The sequence below is a fragment of the Rhinoderma darwinii genome, chromosome 1, assembly GCF_050947455.1.
Source record: "Rhinoderma darwinii isolate aRhiDar2 chromosome 1, aRhiDar2.hap1, whole genome shotgun sequence".
Taxonomy (NCBI): domain Eukaryota; kingdom Metazoa; phylum Chordata; class Amphibia; order Anura; family Rhinodermatidae; genus Rhinoderma; species Rhinoderma darwinii.
The window spans coordinates 662,747,245-662,766,611 of NC_134687.1; the positions used below are offsets into that span (position 1 = coordinate 662,747,245).

General features: G+C 47.8%; 1 long non-coding RNA gene across 1 annotated transcript; it reads left to right on the top strand.

Moving 5' to 3' along the window:
* Nucleotides 1–14,713: 14,713 nt before the first annotated feature.
* Nucleotides 14,714–17,725, top strand: LOC142664594 (uncharacterized). The gene is made up of 3 exons (XR_012851328.1): nucleotides 14,714–14,920; nucleotides 17,434–17,509; nucleotides 17,635–17,725. It is a non-coding gene; the product is annotated as an uncharacterized LOC142664594 (long non-coding RNA).
* Nucleotides 17,726–19,367: the final 1,642 nt, after the last annotated feature.

Sequence of the window (19,367 nt, forward strand, 5' to 3'; positions counted from 1 at the left end):
GGGGGTTTATATTTCCGGTGATTGCGCGGTGTGAGTGGTTTATATTTCCGGTGATTGCGCGGTGTGAGGGTTTATATTTCCGGTGATTGCGCGGTGTGAGGGGTTTTATATTTCCAGTGATTGCACGGTGTGAGGAGTTTTATATTTCCGGTGATTGCGCGGTGTGAGGGGTTTTATATTTCCGGTGATTGCGCGGTGTGAGGGGTTTTATATTTCCGGTGATTGCGCGGTGTGAGGGGTTTTATATTTCCGGTGATTGCGCGGTGTGAGGGGTTTATATTTCCGGTGATTGCGCGGTGTGAGGAGTTTTATATTTCCGGTGATTGCGCGGTGTGAGGGGTTTTATATTTCCGGTGATTGCGCGGTGTGGGGGGTTTTATATTTCCGGTGATTGCGCGGTGTGAGGGGTTTTATATTTCCGGTGATTGCGCGGTGTGAGGGGTTTTACATTTCCGGTGATTGCGCGGTGTGAGGGGTTTATATTTCCGGTGATTGCGCGGTGTGAGGGGTTTTATATTTCCGGTGATTGCGCAGTGTGAGGGGTTTATCTTTCCGGTGATTGCGTGGTGTGAGGGGTTTATATTTCCGGTGATTGTGCGGTGTGGGGGGGGGGGGTTTATATTTCCGGTGATTGCGCGGTGTGGGGGGTTTTATATTTCCGGTGATTGCGCGGTGTGAGGGGTTTATATTTCCGGTGATTGCGAGGTGTGAGGGGTTTATATTTCCGGTGATTGCGCGGTGTGGGGGGGGGGGTTTATATTTCCGGTAATTGCGTGGTGTGAGGGGTTTATATTCCCGGTGATTGCGTGGTGTGAGGGGTTTATATTTCCGGTGATTGCACGGTGTGAGGGGTTTTATATTTCCGGTGATTGCGTGGTGTGAGGGGTTTTATATTTCCGGTGATTGCGCGGTGTGAGGGGTTTTATATTTCCGGTGATTGCGCGGTGTGAGGGGTTTATATTTCCAGTGATTGCGCGGTGTGGGGGGGTTTTATATTTCCGGTGATTGCGCGGTGTGAGGGGTTTATATTTCCAGTGATTGCGCGGTGTGGGGGGGTTTTATATTTCCGGTGATTGCGCGGTGTGAGGGGTTTATATTTCCGGTGATTGCGCGGTGTGAGGGGTTTTATATTTACGGTGATTGCGCGGTGTGGGGGGGGGGTTTATATTTCCGGTGATTGCGCGGTGTGAGGGGTTTTATATTTCCGGTGATTGCGCGGTGTGAGGGGTTTTATATTTCCGGTGATTGCGCGGTGTGAGGGGTTTATATTTCCGGTGATTGCGCGGTGTGAGGGGTTTATATTTCCGGTGATTGCGCGGTGTGAGGGGGGTTTTATATTTCCGGTGATAGCGCGGTGTGAGGGGTTTTATATTTCCGGTGATTGCGCGGTGTGAGGGGTTTATATTTCCGGTGATTGCGCGGTGTGGGGGGTTTTATATTTCCGGTGATTGCGCGGTGTGGGGGGTTTTATATTTCCGGTGATTGCGCGGTGTGAGGGGTTATATTTCCGGTGATTGCGCGGTGTGGGGGGTTATATTTCCGGTGATTGCGCGGTGTGAGGGGTTTATATTTCCGGTGATTGCGCGGTGTGGGGGGTTATATTTCCGGTGATTGCGCGGTGTGAGGGGTTTATATTTCCGGTGATTGCTCTGTGTGAGGGGTTTTATATTTCCGGTGATTGCGCGGTGTGAGGGGTTTTATATTTCCGGTGATTGCGCGGTGTGAGGGGTTTTATATTTCCGGTGATTGCGCGGTGTGAGGGGTTTATATTTCCGGTGATTGCGCGGTGTGGGGGGTTTATATTTCCGGTGATTGCGCGGTGTGGGGGGTTTATATTTCCGGTGATTGCACGGTGTGAGGGGTTTATATTTCCGGTGATTGCGCGGTGTGGGGGGTTTATATTTCCGGTGATTGCGCGGTGTGGGGGGTTTATATTTCCGGTGATTGCGCGGTGTGGGGGGTTTTATATTTCCGGTGATTGCGCGGTGTGGTGGGTTTTATATTTCCGGTGATTGCGCGGTGTGGGGGGTTTATATTTCCGGTGATTGCGTGGTGTTGGGGGGGGGTTTATATTTCCGGTGATTGCGCGGTGAGGGGGGGGGGGGTTTGTGGGGTGAGATGTAGATTTTGTGGGTGACATTTTGGGGACTTTTTATTCCCTATGTTGGAGAATCGCGGGGACCATAAACAGCGACGTTCACATGTGAATTATTTCTGCCGGTTAGAACTTGATAGTTAATCATTTGGATAATAACGGATGCGGCGATTCCGTTACTGATTATTAATATTTACATCATTTATTGTAAAAAAAACAAAAAAAAACGCACTACAATGTCTTACTCTGGTGACCGGTCGGCATCGCGCACTTTCTTCGGAGGACAGAGGAAGCCGCTATCTCTTAGGCCTCATGCACACGACCGTGGTTTCCGTGGTTCCTGCGTGGCCCAGGAGCCGGGACCATAGAAAGAACGGGCATGTGTTATTGCGGCCGTGTTCTGCGGTCCAGACTCTGAGAAAATAATGGCCACGGCCGTGCATGAGGCCGAACTGATCAGAAGCCGCCGTCGCTATTAATCACGGCATCTGAGGGGTTACACGGCCGGGATTGCGCTGTCTCCGATCTCGGCGGTTGCAGGCGGCGGTCAGAAGTCGTGTACGGTGCCGGCTCCGCTCCTTCTAGTGTGACGCCGCACGTCCAACAGAATACTATAGATCTGATGTCACCAACGGGTTAAACCCTCCTGTATTTCATATTTACAGCGATAATAATAAATAATCACCAGCACTGTGCCGGACAAAAACGCACCAAAACCGGACAGAAACCACCTCATGTAACCTTACCTTACTACTGCATCGTGGGAAATACAAGGAAACAGCTGAAGGACCTGTGATTACGTCACCACCATGTGACCGGGACATTTCTCCGCCTCTCATGCCACGTGATTCTCGTCGCAGGTCCTTCATACAGCCTCAATCTTTCCACTTCTAAGCTCCGCCCCTGATGCCGCAGTCACGTGATCCTGATATAATCACAGGTGATTCATACGTCCTCAATCTCTCCACTGATAAGCTCCACCCCTTCTGTCTGTCATGTGGAGTGTCGACGTCATCACAGCTCATTCATCCTCCACGTCTCTCCACTGATAAGCCCCGCCCCTCCTGCCCTCCGATCACGTGGTGGTCACGTCATCACAGGTCCTTCAGCTATTGCCGTGTATGAGGTAGAGAGCAGCGCTGGTCGGGTGTTCTCTCTGTTATCAGTCACCCCTGTATGAGTGTGTATACAGAGAGCTGTCAATCATTGAGTGACCCCGCCCACTGGACTCCTAGCCGGGATGTAACCCCTCCAGTGCCGGCCTCTTTGGGGTAAGTGGTTATTTGGGATGTTTTGTGGGACGAGTCGTATTTTGTAATGACATAATATTCGGGACATACAACTTATTCACTGACTTTTATACATTTCTTGTTCATGTTGGTCACCGTGCGGTTTAAGGGAATGTTCACACGCAGCGAATCCGCGTTATAAATCCGATATCCTGCGTGTTTAGAATCCGCAGCGCCGGTTAACCCCTTCACCACCAGGCCAGCTTCTGTTTCCGGTTCCCCCTCCGTCTTCTCTGATCTATAACGTTTTTATTATTCCGTGGATGGCGCGGAGTGAGGGTTAGATTTTGCGGGACGAGTTGTAGATTTAGACCAATAAACAGCGATTGTAGTGATTGTTTGTTGTTATTGTGTTGGCCGTGCGGGTAAATAACGTTATATCGTAACTCTGACTTTTACGGACGCCGAGATTCCAGTTTAGTTTATCATTTTTGTGTTTTTGTTGCTTTGGAGAAAAAATGGGAAATCTAATTTTTTATTTTTTTTGTACAAAACTAAAAAGTGTGACTTGTAACAGATTGTATTCCTGGAGGACGTGAACCGGTGCTGATCAGATCGCTGGGACAATCCACTGTAAGGCGGGTCTACACCAGCGGGTGCGGTTCAGCTCTGAGTGTCATCACCATATGAGGCGCCATCATTATGACACTCCGTTTGGATGTTTGTAGCAGGCGGTGCTTTTCTGTTTACGTTCATTCTTGTTGTGCGAATCACGCGCGTCCCACGGAAGGGCTTCTATGGGTGCGCGATGTGCGAAAAACGCACAAATATCGGACATGTCGTGAGTTTTTCGCAGCGGACACACGTCTGCACGGCCCCATAGACTGGCATAGGTCCGTGCGACACGCGTGAAAAGCAGTGTAAACGAGCCCTAACACTAATGTATCGCAGTATATTGTGATTAAGATTAAGGGGTTAATAGGAGCAGAAAGATGGCGGCCCTTCATTAACCCCCAGGCTGATTGCATTGCGAGGGGCCGATGAGCTGTCAGAGAGGACCCCCCCCCCCCCCTCTTCTAAAAGCTTAGATTCTGCAGTCACTCTTGACCGCAGCATCTAAGTAGTTAAATATCCGGGATCGGCGTTCTCTCTGATCCTGGCCGTCAGTGCGAGGTGTCAGCTGTAATACACCCGCAGCGTGTGGAGCGGGCTCAGCCTGTAAACCCGCTCCATACTTCTCCCCCCGCACCATGACGTTCAGTGTTGTCATGGGGATGGCCGCCTTTGGACATGACTGATGGATTTCTGGCGTCTTTCTTGTTAGTATCTAGAAGAGGTTTATGTATTCGCACCATTAATGTTGTACGACTGACATATTGACCCTGACATTGTAGAGAGCGGATGAGATAAATGACGTGATGTGTATAATCTATATCTGTCTTACTAGTGACACCCCGTTATCTGTACAAGACGACAAACTATTTGTAGCTCTGTTATAATTCCAGGATCGGCTTTTTATGACCACGGTGGAAATAACCTTCAGTGGAGAGACAAGTCTGACTCCGTATTTCACTCTCACATAAAGGCCTCATGCACACGGCCGTGTAATTACGACTCGTAATTCCGAGCACGGCCGGCCACGGGCAGCCGGCCGCTTCTCCGAGCCGTGCTGCCATTATAAAGTATAGCAGCACGGCCCGTAAAATAGAACATGTTCTAGTTTTTTTAACGGCACGGGCACCTTCCCGTGAGAAAACGGGAAGGTGCCCGTGGCTAATAGAAGTCTATGAGCCCATTATTGCGGGTTGTAATAACGGGTGTTTTCACGGTCGTGTGCATGAGGCCAAACTCAGGGGGATCTCACAGAGGAGCCCCCTCCCTAACACTTAGGTGCCTCAGTCACTATTGACCGCAGCATCGAAGGGGTGAAACGGTTATAATCGCAGTTCTCTCCGGTCTCCGGCCTTTGCAGCAGGTGTCCGGTCTTCCCTATGTCATGTGAACAAGTTCTGAGCGGTAAATGTCCTGTGCAGGAAGGGGTTAAATGAGTAAAATACAAGTTTATGCAGAATCTTATCCCATAAAACAATGTATCACTCTGCTCCGCTCCACCTGCGCTATAACATGATGATAAGAGATCACACTGCATGTTCCCTATATAATGTCACCTCAGCTGCTGCAGAACCTCACACCTCATATCAAACACTGACTGCATAGTGTGCACCACGTCTTGTGAGATGTCAGCAATGTCACCTCAGCTGCTGCAGAACCTCACACCTCATATCATACACTGACTGCATAGTGTGCACCACGTCTTGTGAGATGTCAGCAATGTCTCCTCAGCTGCTGCAGAACCTCACACCTCATATACACTGACTGCATAGTGTGCACCACGTCTTGTCAGATGTCAGCAATGTCACCTCAGCTGCTGCAGAACCTCACACCTCATATCAAACACTGACTGCATAGTGTGCACCACGTCTTGTCAGATGTCAGCAATGTCACCTCAGCTGCTGCAGAACCTCACACCTCATATCAAACACTGACTGCATAGTGTGCACCACGTCTTGTGAGATGTCAGCAATGTCTCATCAGCTGCTGCAGAACCTCACACCTCATATACACTGACTGCATAGTGTGCACCACGTCTTGTCAGATGTCAGCAATGTCACCTCAGCTGCTGCAGAACCTCACACCTCATATCATACACTGACTGCATAGTGTGCACCACGTCTTGTCACATGTCAGCAATGTCACCTCAGCTGCTGCAGAACCTCACACCTCATATCATACACTGACTGCATAGTGTGCACCACGTCTTGTCACATGTCAGCAATGTCACCTCAGCTGCTGCAGAACCTCACACCTCATATCATACACTGACTGCATAGTGTGCACCACGTCTTGTCAGATGTCAGCAATGTCACCTCAGCTGCTGCAGAACCTCACACCTCATATCATACACTGACTGCATAGTGTGCACCACGTCTTGTCAGATGTCAGCAATGTCACCTCAGCTGCTGCAGAACCTCACACCTCATATCAAACACTGACTGCATAGTGTGCACCACGTCTTGTCAGATGTCAGCAATGTCACCTCAGCTGCTGCAGAACCTCACACCTCATATCATACACTGACTGCATAGTGTGCACCACGTCTTGTCACATGTCAGCAATGTCACCTCAGCTGCTGCAGAACCTCACACCTCATATCAAACACTGACTGCATAGTGTGCACCACGTCTTGTGAGATGTCAGCAGTCACCTCAGCTGCTGCAGAACCTCACACCTCATATCATACACTGACTGCATAGTGTGCACCACGTCTTGTCAGATGTCAGCAATGTCTCCTCAGCTGCTGCAGAACCTCACACCTCATATCATACACTGACTGCATAGTGTGCACCACGTCTTGTCAGATGTCATCAATGTCACCTCAGCTGCTGCAGAACCTCACACCTCATATCATACACTGACTGCATAGTGTGCACCACGTCTTGTCACATGTCAGCAATGTCACCTCAGCTGCTGCAGAACCTCACACCTCATATCATACACTGACTGCATAGTGTGCACCACGTCTTGTGAGATGTCAGCAATGTCACCTCAGCTGCTGCAGAACCTCACACCTCATATCATACACTGACTGCATAGTGTGCACCACGTCTTGTCAGATGTCAGCAATGTCACCTCAGCTGCTGCAGAACCTCACACCTCATATCATACACTGACTGCATAGTGTGCACCACGTCTTGTCAGATGTCAGCAATGTCTCCTCAGCTGCTGCAGAACCTCACACCTCATATCAAACACTGACTGCATAGTGTGTACCACGTCTTGTCAGATGTCAGCAATGTCACCTCAGCTGCTGCAGAACCTCACACCTCATATCATACACTGACTGCATAGTGTGCACCACGTCTTGTGAGATGTCAGCAATGTCACCTCAGCTGCTGCAGAACCTCACACCTCATATCATACACTGACTGCATAGTGTGCACCACGTCTTGTCACATGTCAGCAATGTCACCTCAGCTGCTGCAGAACCTCACACCTCATATCATACACTGACTGCATAGTGTGCACCACGTCTTGTCAGATGTCAGCAATGTCACCTCAGCTGCTGCAGAACCTCACACCTCATATCATACACTGACTGCATAGTGTGCACCACGTCTTGTCAGATGTCAGCAATGTCTCCTCAGCTGCTGCAGAACCTCACACCTCATATCATACACTGACTGCATAGTGTGCACCACGTCTTGTCACATGTCAGCAATGTCACCTCAGCTGCTGCAGAACCTCACACCTCATATCATACACTGACTGCATAGTGTGCACCACGTCTTGTCAGATGTCAGCAATGTCACCTCAGCTGCTGCAGAACCTCACACCTCATATCATACACTGACTGCATAGTGTGCACCACGTCTTGTCAGATGTCAGCAATGTCACCTCAGCTGCTGCAGAACCTCACACCTCATATCATACACTGACTGCATAGTGTGCACCACGTCTTGTCAGATGTCAGCCATGTCACCTCAGCTGCTGCAGAACCTCACACCTCATATCATACACTGACTGCATAGTGTGCACCACGTCTTGTCACATGTCAGCAATGTCTCCTCAGCTGCTGCAGAACCTCACACCTCATATCATACACTGACTGCATAGTGTGCACCACGTCTTGTGAGATGTCAGCAGTCACCTCAGCTGCTGCAGAACCTCACAGTTCATATCAAACACTGACTGCATAGTGTGCACCACGTCTTGTCACATGTCAGCAATGTCACCTCAGCTGCTGCAGAACCTCACACCTCATATCATACACTGACTGCATAGTGTGCACCACGTCTTGTCAGATGTCAGCAATGTCTCCTCAGCTGCTGCAGAACCTCACACCTCATATCAAACACTGACTGCATAGTGTGCACCACGTCTTGTCAGATGTCAGCAATGTCACCTCAGCTGCTGCAGAACCTCACACCTCATATCATACACTGACTGCATAGTGTGCACCACGTCTTGTGAGATGTCAGCAATGTCACCTCAGCTGCTGCAGAACCTCACACCTCATATCATACACTGACTGCATAGTGTGCACCACGTCTTGTCAGATGTCAGCAATGTCACCTCAGCTGCTGCAGAACCTCACAGTTCATATCAAACACTGACTGCATAGTGTGCACCACGTCTTGTCAGATGTCAGCAATGTCACCTCAGCTGCTGCAGAACCTCACAGTTCATATCAAACACTGACTGCATAGTGTGCACCACGTCTTGTCAGATGTCAGCAGTCACCTCAGCTGCTGCAGAACCTCACACCTCATATCATACACTGACTGCATAGTGTGCACCACGTCTTGTGAGATGTCAGCAATGTCACCTCAGCTGCTGCAGAACCTCACACCTCATATCATACACTGACTGCATAGTGTGCACCACGTCTTGTGAGATGTCAGCAATGTCACCTCAGCTGCTGCAGAACCTCACACCTCATATCAAACACTGACTGCATAGTGTGCACCACGTCTTGTCAGATGTCAGCAATGTCACCTCAGCTGCTGCAGAACCTCACACCTCATATCAAACACTGACTGCATAGTGTGCACCACGTCTTGTCAGATGTCAGCAATGTCACCTCAGCTGCTGCAGAACCTCACACCTCATATCAAACACTGACTGCATAGTGTGCACCACGTCTTGTGAGATGTCAGCAATGTCACCTCAGCTGCTGCAGAACCTCACAGTTCATATCAAACACTGACTGCATAGTGTGCACCACGTCTTGTCAGATGTCAGCAATGTCTCCCCAGTATCCGCCATGTGTCAGGTTGTCAGGAGTCAGGTCTTCATTGTCTGGGGGGGGGGGGTGTCTTCATTTTACTCTTCTCACCTGAGAGATATTCCATAAATGTCTGATATGTGGGGGTCCCACCTCTATGTGGAGAACGGGGGTCCCCCGACCCGCCTGGTGAGGTGATGACTACATCCAGGTGGAGAATGAATGGAGAGGTGACCACACATGTGCACGAGTCTCTCCATTCACTTGTATAGGAGGTCCAGAAACAGCCGAGCACGGCCAGAGGTGGAGCCGCATCTATCAGACATTTCTGGCATATCCTGGGGAGAAATGTCCGTGTTGGGAATACCCCTTTATTCCATGTGGTGACGGCTCTGAGAAGATGTTTCTCTCAATGATGAATAAGTGAGGTTCTGTATGTCACACATGATGTTGTCCCCTGTATGATCTCCATCTTCTCCTTTCTCCATAAAGACGTCTGCAGTACTAGATCCTCCAGATCCTCCAGTTCTCTCATCTTCTCCTCCACAACGCTCCTTCTCCTGAGTGACCCACCAAGGATGGACAAGGACAGGAATGAGATGAGCAGCAGAATATTAGACTTCACCTTGGAGATCATCTACCTGTTGAGCGGAGAGGTAAACTTTTCTACATTATAGAACAAGTCCCACATAGGGAAGGGACAATACATAATAGGAAGAATCCAGTGTCCTGTATAACAGCGTCCAGACCTTCCAAGTGACGTCAAGAAGCCACCAGCAGAAAAGCTGAAGATCAGCCACCAATATGGTCAGTTATGTGTCATGTCACCAATGCAGCAATAGTAATGTTGTAGAGCAATGAGAATGACAAGGAACCAGGAGGATCAGGATGACCTCTATATAGAAACATAGAAGATGACGGCAGGAGGAGAGCACATGGTCCATCTAGTCCCCCCAATATTATTTCCTTTTTAGTTTTGGCCTCGTTCTATTTTCTCAATGTCTTATTGTAGGTGAGGTCTCCAGTATTACAGATGTGGGGTCACTAGAGCTCTACACAGCGGGGTCACAATCTCCCTCTCTCTACTGAGGGGGGACTACTGTGTTCAGTTCTCTAAGTGTGTCTCTCCATACACAGGAGTCCACAATAGTGAAGAAGACATCGGGTGACTGTACGACTCCCATCATCCAGGAGTCAGGAGGATGGAGCAGTAGTCAGAGCCCCATCACAGAGCCTCTCCCGCACTCCCGGATACATGAGAAGAAGATCTTAGAACTGATCTACAAGATGACTGAGCTGCTGACTGGAGAGGTGACACTGCTGGGAAATTCTACAGTAACAGCACTGGAGGTGTCTGGGTGATGACTGTATCATTGTGTGTGTCAGGTTCCTATAAGGTGTCAGGATGTCACTGTCTATTTCTCCATGGAGGAGTGGGAGTATCTAGAAGGACACAAGGATCTGTACGAGGAGGTCATGATGGAGGACTACCGGCCACGCACATCACAGGGTGAGATATAGATATATAATTGATATATTATTAGTTTGTTGTTGCAGTGTTAGTTTCGTCATGTGCAGTATATACAGACATGTGATTCCTGATCTCTGATCGCACGTTCCTCGCTTTGCTGCAGTGCTGCACTAGGGGATGGTCCCAGATTTGTTGTAGAAGTTTCCATATATCTGAATGTTGTAGTTTCTGCAGCAGGTACATTCAGGTGAGATGGGCAGTGACTTGTGTGTGAACATGGTCTTATATAACCAGTGACTGATCTGCGCCGCTCTTATAATCTCCTACATGAGGAGTGTAAAGTTCTACCATGTGTGAACAGCGGACAGGACAATCATGTGGAAAGATGTTCTGCAGGTTCAGTGTGAGATCTAATACTGGGGTCTTCTCTTCTGCACATGGATGAGACGTTCTCCTGGTAGACACTTCATTCTGCACTTACACCGTCGCCTTTATGTCCTGGGGCAATGTTTTCCAACCTGTGTCGCTCCTGCTGTGCAGAACTACAACTCCCAGCATGTCCTGACAGCCTCCGTTATTATTGTCCCCAGTTCCCCCATAACTGCATGGAGTGCACATCTTTACACTGCAGTATACAGAGGTATTGCCGTATCGGGGGGGTGTATTCCCCACATGATGAGACTGTTGTTGTCCGGGACCCTCTTCTGTGTCATCATGTGGGGTATACACATCCGCAGCTTGGTAATACACATCTCCATACTGCGGTGTGTGATAGACGTGTGGTCCAGGGAGTGAGCGGCTGCCTCCCCCTCCTCTCAGTACAGCGGGCGAGGTGGGAGCATGCTCACTACACACTGCTGTATTACATAATGGGGTCACCCCCCCTCCTCCTATTCTCTTATGTCCAGTGCTTGCTGTCCGGCATTCTATAGAGCTGTCGCTGGCAGCTCCAAACAAACACTTTGTCATGGAAATCCATCGCTCAAAATATATTAGACTGAAATTTATACGAGTCCCAACAGACTCTCAAGGCCAGACTCCATTAGTCAGAATCCTAATTAGGATATTTCACCGATATATATCGAGAGAGGAGAAGAAAACACACAGACACGCTTATATGTTCAAAATGCTCCTCTGAAGGATTTATTACCAAACTCAAACTGTTAAACTGAAATTCAGAAGGGGTGTCGGCTTGAGGTAAACCAATCAGAGACAATGTAACAATATTTGTTATTCAGTAAAAAGCATACAATAAAATACATCATTATAATACTTCACACATCAGGTTTGCAGGTGCCTTATCTCTTTTGGACAGAATGTTCTCGTGGAGATGGGGGAGACCTTCCCTCACGAATACTTGCCACCCTCCCTTCTTACTCCCTGTCCATTCTCTACCAACTACGCATGGGAACCAAGGTCAAAGATAAAACATACGAAATCAACATTACTTGTATTAAAGGAACAATGACTTTCCTATTCACTACAAAAGAACCAAGATGGGAACTCCAGACAAGATGGGAACTCCAGACAAGATGGGAACTCCAGACAAGATGGGAACTCCAGACAAGATGGCTGCTGCACGAAACTAAATCATTTACACATTATCATCACTTTCACATATTACACATCTTAGTAATCGGCCTCCTGCTTGATAATTCACAATGTAATTTCATACAGAGAATATAAGCAAATAAATCATCCTTCATAACTTTATAGAAGATGTTTGACCCCAGAACACAAGGTACACGTTAGACTAAAAAAATGCCTAAAGTGTAACTAAACGTTCACCAGACTTCTGACGTCTACGGAGACCCCCACCGATCGCTAAAACGAAGCGGCAGAAGCGCTCAGAAGTTTAGTTTCTGTTCGGCTTTGCTATGGCAACTGGAGGTCTAACAATGTCCTCCAGGTCTGCCATCTACGGAAGCCTGTCAGGTCCTACCAGAGGGAGAGTCTAATAGTCAGTCTGTCAGTGTAAAGCTGGCGGGTCTAATACCCTGCAACACATAAGTATTATACCAGTGACCACAACGTTGGATCTTCAAGTCCCCTAGTAAGGCGGGATTCACACGACCGGGTCCCGCCCGAGTCCGAGTATCGGCCGGTAAAATCGGCCATTTTTCCCGGCCGGTTTGCATTAGTTTTGCATCCGTGCAGGTCTGGACAGTGACATCAGCGGCCACTCCTGAAGGGGAATCCCCATGTGTTCGGCGATTCCGCTTCTGGAGTTTCCCCTGATGTCACTGCCCAGATATGGACAGAGACATCAAGCGCTCTGTCCAGGAGCGGAATCCCCGAACACACGGGGATTCCGCTCCTTCAGGGAGCTAAAATGGAGCTAGCACATAGAGCGGGGAGATACCTCCCTGCTCTGCTATAGTGGCGTCGCTACAGCAGTAGCAGCCGCAGCAGCTGCTAGCAGCGCCATGGAAGGTGTCGCCGAGCCAGGGCGCTTTTAAAACAAGCAGGGGAAGGGAGCCAGCGCAGCGCTCCCTCCACCTGCTGTACACCCCGGCCCTGCCACACAGTGTACAGCGTAGCCATTCGTCCGAATGGCATAAACTCCTCCTCACATGCGCTCTGAGGAGGAGGGGATAGAGCGCAAGCCACGGAAAACCCAGCCATCACTCGGGACACATTCCGGTGATGGCCGTGTATTACCCGGCCCCATAGACTTCTATGGGAGCCGGGCGGCCGGGTACCCGGCCGAAAATAGAGCATGTCCTATTTTTTGACGGCCGGTTTTCCCGGCCGTCAAAAAATCGGTCGTGTGAATAGCCCCATTAGGGGTCTATTATTCCTAATGCAGCCGGGTGCCGGCCGATTTATGAACGGCCGGCACCCGGCCGGGAAACCCTGTAGTGTGAATGAGGCCTAAGACGAAAAAAAGAAAAACTATTTCAAGTTTAACCCCTTTGTGACCACCAAAATGCCTTTTCATGGCTGCCCAGTCTAAGTTCTGCACGGTCGTCCCGTGCAGGCTGGAGCGGGTACCCCATAAATGCTGCAGTCAATGGTGATCGCATCATCAATTGTAGTTTATGAAGGGAGGGAGCTCCCTCTGTCACCCATGGGCGGCCCGCAAACGTGATCGCGGGCCCACGATGAGGTACCATGGAAGCCGGGGTCCTAACAAAGCCCCCAGGCCTGCCCTAAGTATACCAAAGCACTATATCTGCGATCAGAAGATCGCACAGTGAAGTCCCCTAGTGGGAGAAAAAACTAAGTAATTACTGTGAAATAAATATTATTAATAAAAATGACTATATTGGAAACATTTTTTCCATTAAAAAGTGTTTTTATTTAGTAAAAGTGTAAAAAATAAATAAACGTACACAAATATGGTATCGCCGCGACCGTAATGATCCTCACAATAAAGTTAACATGTAATTTAAACCGCAGGGTGAATGCCGTAAAATAATGGCGGAATTGTTGTTTTTTTTCCATTGGCTCCCAAAAAAGTAATAATAAAAGTTAATCAAGAAGACCCATGTACCCCAAAAAAGTACCAATAAAAACTACGTCTCGTCCGGCAAATAACAAGCCCTCATATCACTACATTGATGGAAAAATAAAAAAGTTCTGGCTCTTGGAAAGCGACGATGCAAAAACAAATGATTTCGTTCAAAAGGGATTTTATTCTGCAAAAGTCGTAACACATAAAAAAACGGCATAAAGGCGTAAGTTTATAATGCATAGAACGATGGCGGAATTTCTGGTTTTTTTTTCTATTCCCCCCCCCCCCCCAAAAAAAACCACACAAGCACTGCACCTCCTTCAAAACAGCTGAACATTGGGGGTACCAGGAGTCGGACCCCGACCATTCAGCTATTGGTGGCCTATCATCAATTTTTAGGGTCTGGAAAACCCCTTTAAGGCCTCCTCAAACCTATAGTGGTGCCTAGAAAACACCCTAATGAAAAGGAGACCCCAGAATCCACAAGGTGCTCCTTCATTTCTGGGGCCCGTGTTTCACTAAATAGGACACATGCGCCACATGTGCGATATTTCTATAAAATGCGGAATCGGAGGAATAAATATTGGGTTGCGTTTCTTTGGTATCCATAGCGAGCGCCGCATCTGAGTGGTTTTGGAGAGAGGGAGGGAGCTCCCTCTCTCACCCCACCGGCACCCTGTGTAAGATCGCAGGGTGTTCTATGGCCGCCGTGGGCCTAATGAAGTGTCTGAATACATGACTACTGTATATCTGTCTATATATCAGTCACTGTGTGTTTCCTACAGATGGATCCAGTAGAAGAAATCCACCAGAGAGATGTCCCAGTCCTCTGTATTCCCAGGACTGTCCAGAGGAAAATCACAATGTGCCAGAGAATCATGAGGTAGATGCAGTGGCGGATTAAGTAGACCATAGGCCCTGGGCTGTTACCCAAACTTGGGCCCCCTTCTCCACTGCTGCACCGTAACTATTGTTAACACTACCTTTTTGTGCAATCATTGACAATTGGGTGTTACAATTCCCCTTGTCACAGGGTTGTGTCCCTACATGCTGACAATCTCCAACCATCGCTGACAGTATCACACTCTGCAGGGACACATCCTCCTGACAAGGCGAATGGTAACACACATTTGTCTATCAGTCCTGGACTGCACAAAGACATTATGCGAAATACATGGATTTCCTATAATAAACATGTCAGCAGAGGTGACAGATTCTCTGTAAATCTAGTGACTCACAGGTGACGTCTTCTCAGACTCTAGTAGTTTTTTTTTCCTCTTTTCTTCTCCATCGTATCCAGGCCATGACCCATTTCTGAAGAATTTTCCACTCAGATGTCTTCAGCTTCTCACTTTTCCAACGTTTCCACACCTATAAATGAAGATAAAATTATCATGGTACCACACATTATTCCCCTAAATATGATGGCACCAAACACTGTGCCTCTAAATATAATGGCACCACACACTGTGCCCCTGAATATAATACCACACACTGTGCCCCTAAATATAATGGCACCATACACTGCGCACCTAAATATAATAGCACCATATACTGCACCCCTAAATATAATAGCACCATATACTGCAACCCTAAATATAATAGCACCATACACTGCGCCCCTAAATATAATAGCACCAAACACTGTAAGGTAAAGCACCACATACACAGTGCCCCCTGTACATAGTTCCACACGCAGCCCCCTGTACATAGTGCCACACACAGCCCCCTGTACATAGTGCCACACACTGCTCCCTGTAGATAGTGCCACACACTGCTCCCTGTAGATATTACCACACACACTGCTCCCTGTAGATAACGCCACACACAGCCCCCTGTAGATATTACCACACACACTGCTCCCTGTAGATATTACCACACACACTGCTCCCTGTAGATAATCCCACACACGCTGCCCCCTGTAGATATTACCACACACGCTGCTCCCTGTATATATTACCACACACGCTGCTCCCTGTATATATTACCACACACGCTGCTCCCTGTAGATATTACCACACACGCTGCTCCCTGTAGATATTACCACACACACTGCTCCCTGTAGATATTACCACACACTGCTCCCTGTAGATATTACCACACACGCTGCTCCCTGTAGATATTACCACACACGCTGCTCCCTGTATATATTACCACACACACTGCTCCCTGTATATATTACCACACACACTGCTCCCTGTATATATTACCACACACACTGCTCCCTGTAGATATTACCACACACACTGCCCCCTGTATATATTACCACACACTGCTCCCTGTATATATTACCACACACGCTGCTCCCTGTATATATTACCACACACACTGCTCCCTGTATATATTACCACACACACTGCTCCCTGTATATATTACCACACACACTGCACCCTGTATATATTACCACACACACTGCTCCCTGTAGATATTACCACACACACTGCTCCCTGTAGATATTACCACACACACTGCTCCCTGTAGATATTACCACACACGCTGCTCCCTGTATATATTACCACACACATTGCTCACTGTAGATATTACCACACACACATTGCTCTCTGTAGATATTACCACACACACTGCTCCCTGTATATATTACCACACACACTGTTCCCTGTAGATATTACCACACACACTGCCCCCTGTAGATATTACCACACACGCTGCTCCCTGTATATATTACCACACACACTGCCCCCTGTATATATTACCACACACACTGCCCCCTGTAGATATTACCACACACACTGCTCCCTGTATATATTACCACACACACTGCTCCCTTTAGATATTACCACACACACTGCTCACTGTAGATATTACCACACACGCTGCTCCCTGTATATATTACCACACACACTGCTCCCTGTATATATTACCACACACACTGCCCCCTGTAGATATTACCACACACTGCTCCCTGTAGATATTACCACACACACTGCTCCCTGTATATATTACCACACGCTGCTCCCTGTAGATATTACCACACACGCTGCTCCCGGTAGATATTACCACACACTGAAGCCATGGGCCTACCACTCTCCGCTCTGCCTGACGTGACTTATCGGATCATCTGCTCTGCGGAGCTTCCCCCCTCTTACCACCTAATTGCGCCTGGGGCACATGCTCCGCCTGCCCCCCTAGCTATGCCCCTTGGTGGCTGTTGCTAGAACCGGTCCCCCTCCGGTGCCAGCGATGCGACCAGGTATGAGGGGTCATGTGCGGTTCGGGCGGCCATGGGCCCCCTGGAAGCCTTGGGCCCCAGGCTGCTGAACAAACCCTAATGATAATCTGCCACTGGGTAGATGGTGCCGAAGTCTCATCAAAATATGGCCATAAAGCAATTAACCCGAAGTTCATACTATGTTTTTTCTTTTCTTGTTTGTTTAGAGTGAAAATCTGATGGATATTAAGGTTGAGGTTAAAGATGAAGCAGAAGAGGAGACGGATGTAATGGCTGATCAGTGTAAGGAGGGGGGGACGTTCATTAGTTGTAAAGACAAACCTGTATTGAGGGTCACCTAGATACTACTCAAATCATCTCATCATCCCATGTAAATAATCTATTCCATCACTGTGTGTTTCCTACAGATGGATCCAGTCGGAGAAATCCACCAGAGAGAAGTCCCAGTCCTCTGTATTCCCAGGACTGTCCAGAGGAAAATCACAATGTCCCAGAGAATCATCAGGTAGATGAAGCTGAGCCCTATACCACATCTATACAGGGGGTGTGGAGCTTTATGGTCCTGCGGTCATAGATGGGGTCATAGATTTTGGTGGTTTCTTATGTTGATCTGTTAGATTCTTCGCACTCTCCGCTGTATTGTACTGAATTGTTATATATGTGAAATCAGGGGGAAGATCTGACTAATATTAAAGCGGAGGATGAAGAAGAGCGGGTGAGGGGCGATCAACCGTGTAAGAGTGAAGTGGAGGAGGAAATTCCAGGAGGTGTTACCAGAGGTCAGTAATAATGATATTAGAAAGTGAATTGGGAGGTTTGGTAAGGTGGGGTTCCTCCTTAGTTCTACATTACAGTAACACGTCAGACAATGTGTTATACATAGTGCAGGAGCTGAGGGAGCTGTGACTGCACATAGAAGTTCTCTACAAGGTGATCTATGACTCCGGTCATGCACTGGGCTTAGTGTCAGATTTTGGGGGGCACCAGGAGCCTGTAAAAATGACAATAATTCAATACATTAGTATGTCTGACGATCGCTGGTCCAAATCCCGTGCAGGGACTAATAAAAAGTGTTACAAATAGTTAAAAACATTATTTAGTGGTGTACAGAAAATACAAAACAAACTTTTCCCACTTTTCCTTTTAAAGTATTGTAAAAAAATAAACCTAATTACTATCACCGCATCATTAAAAGTCTGAATTACAATATAAGAGTTCACTGAAGTGATTAATGAGTAAAATGTATCATTTTTATTAGATAACTCTCTAAAAACAGGGGTACAATCACCACCGTGACAAGAGCCCCCCCCGTGCTTGTTAAAAAACGTATTCTATGTATACTGCAATTACTGGTTCGTTTTGTGACCCCTCCTCTAATTGAGTGCTTGAAAATGTGGGATCAGCGGTTAAACATTGGTGTATCAGTGGATGGGACCCTGCAACACACCAGAGCCCTCAGTTACCGCTCCTCAGTACCCCAGTGCTGCCACTGTCACCTGCGCTATAATCCCTCTCTCACCTGACCTACGCGTTTCTATGTATTATTTCATCAGGGGTCTGTACTTTTATCAGCCTGGCTGAAGCGCCAGTGATGTAGAACTGTAAGAGATATTCTGTTACACACACGGAAGCGTGCTCGCATGGGTGTCAGCGGCGCGCTTCACTCAGGACTCAGTGTTTATAGAATTAATACTCCTCCCCTGGGGCTGAGGCAAAGCCTCGAAAACGGCCAATCACCGTCGCCCATGTCATCCGTGAACACTGTAAAAACAAAACAATGAAACCGGCAGAATCGCTATTTTTTTTGTCACTTTAGCGCTAAAAAATAATGTAATAAAAAGTGATCAAAAAGTCGTACCAATAAAATCTACAGCTCGCCCACAAAAATAACCCTTTACTCTGCTCAATCACCAAACAATAAAATAACCGGCAGGATAAAGGTAACGAGATTTATACAGAACCGGGAAAACAAATGGAATAAAACGTGTTTCAAAAGTTGCAAGTGACCAAAATGGTGTTAATAAAAAGGCTCCCATTAGTCGAGGATGAAAAAATATGCAAATGAGCCGGTCCGAGGGTATATTACATATACCCTGATGTACTCCTCACATATTACATATACCCTGATGTACTCCTCACA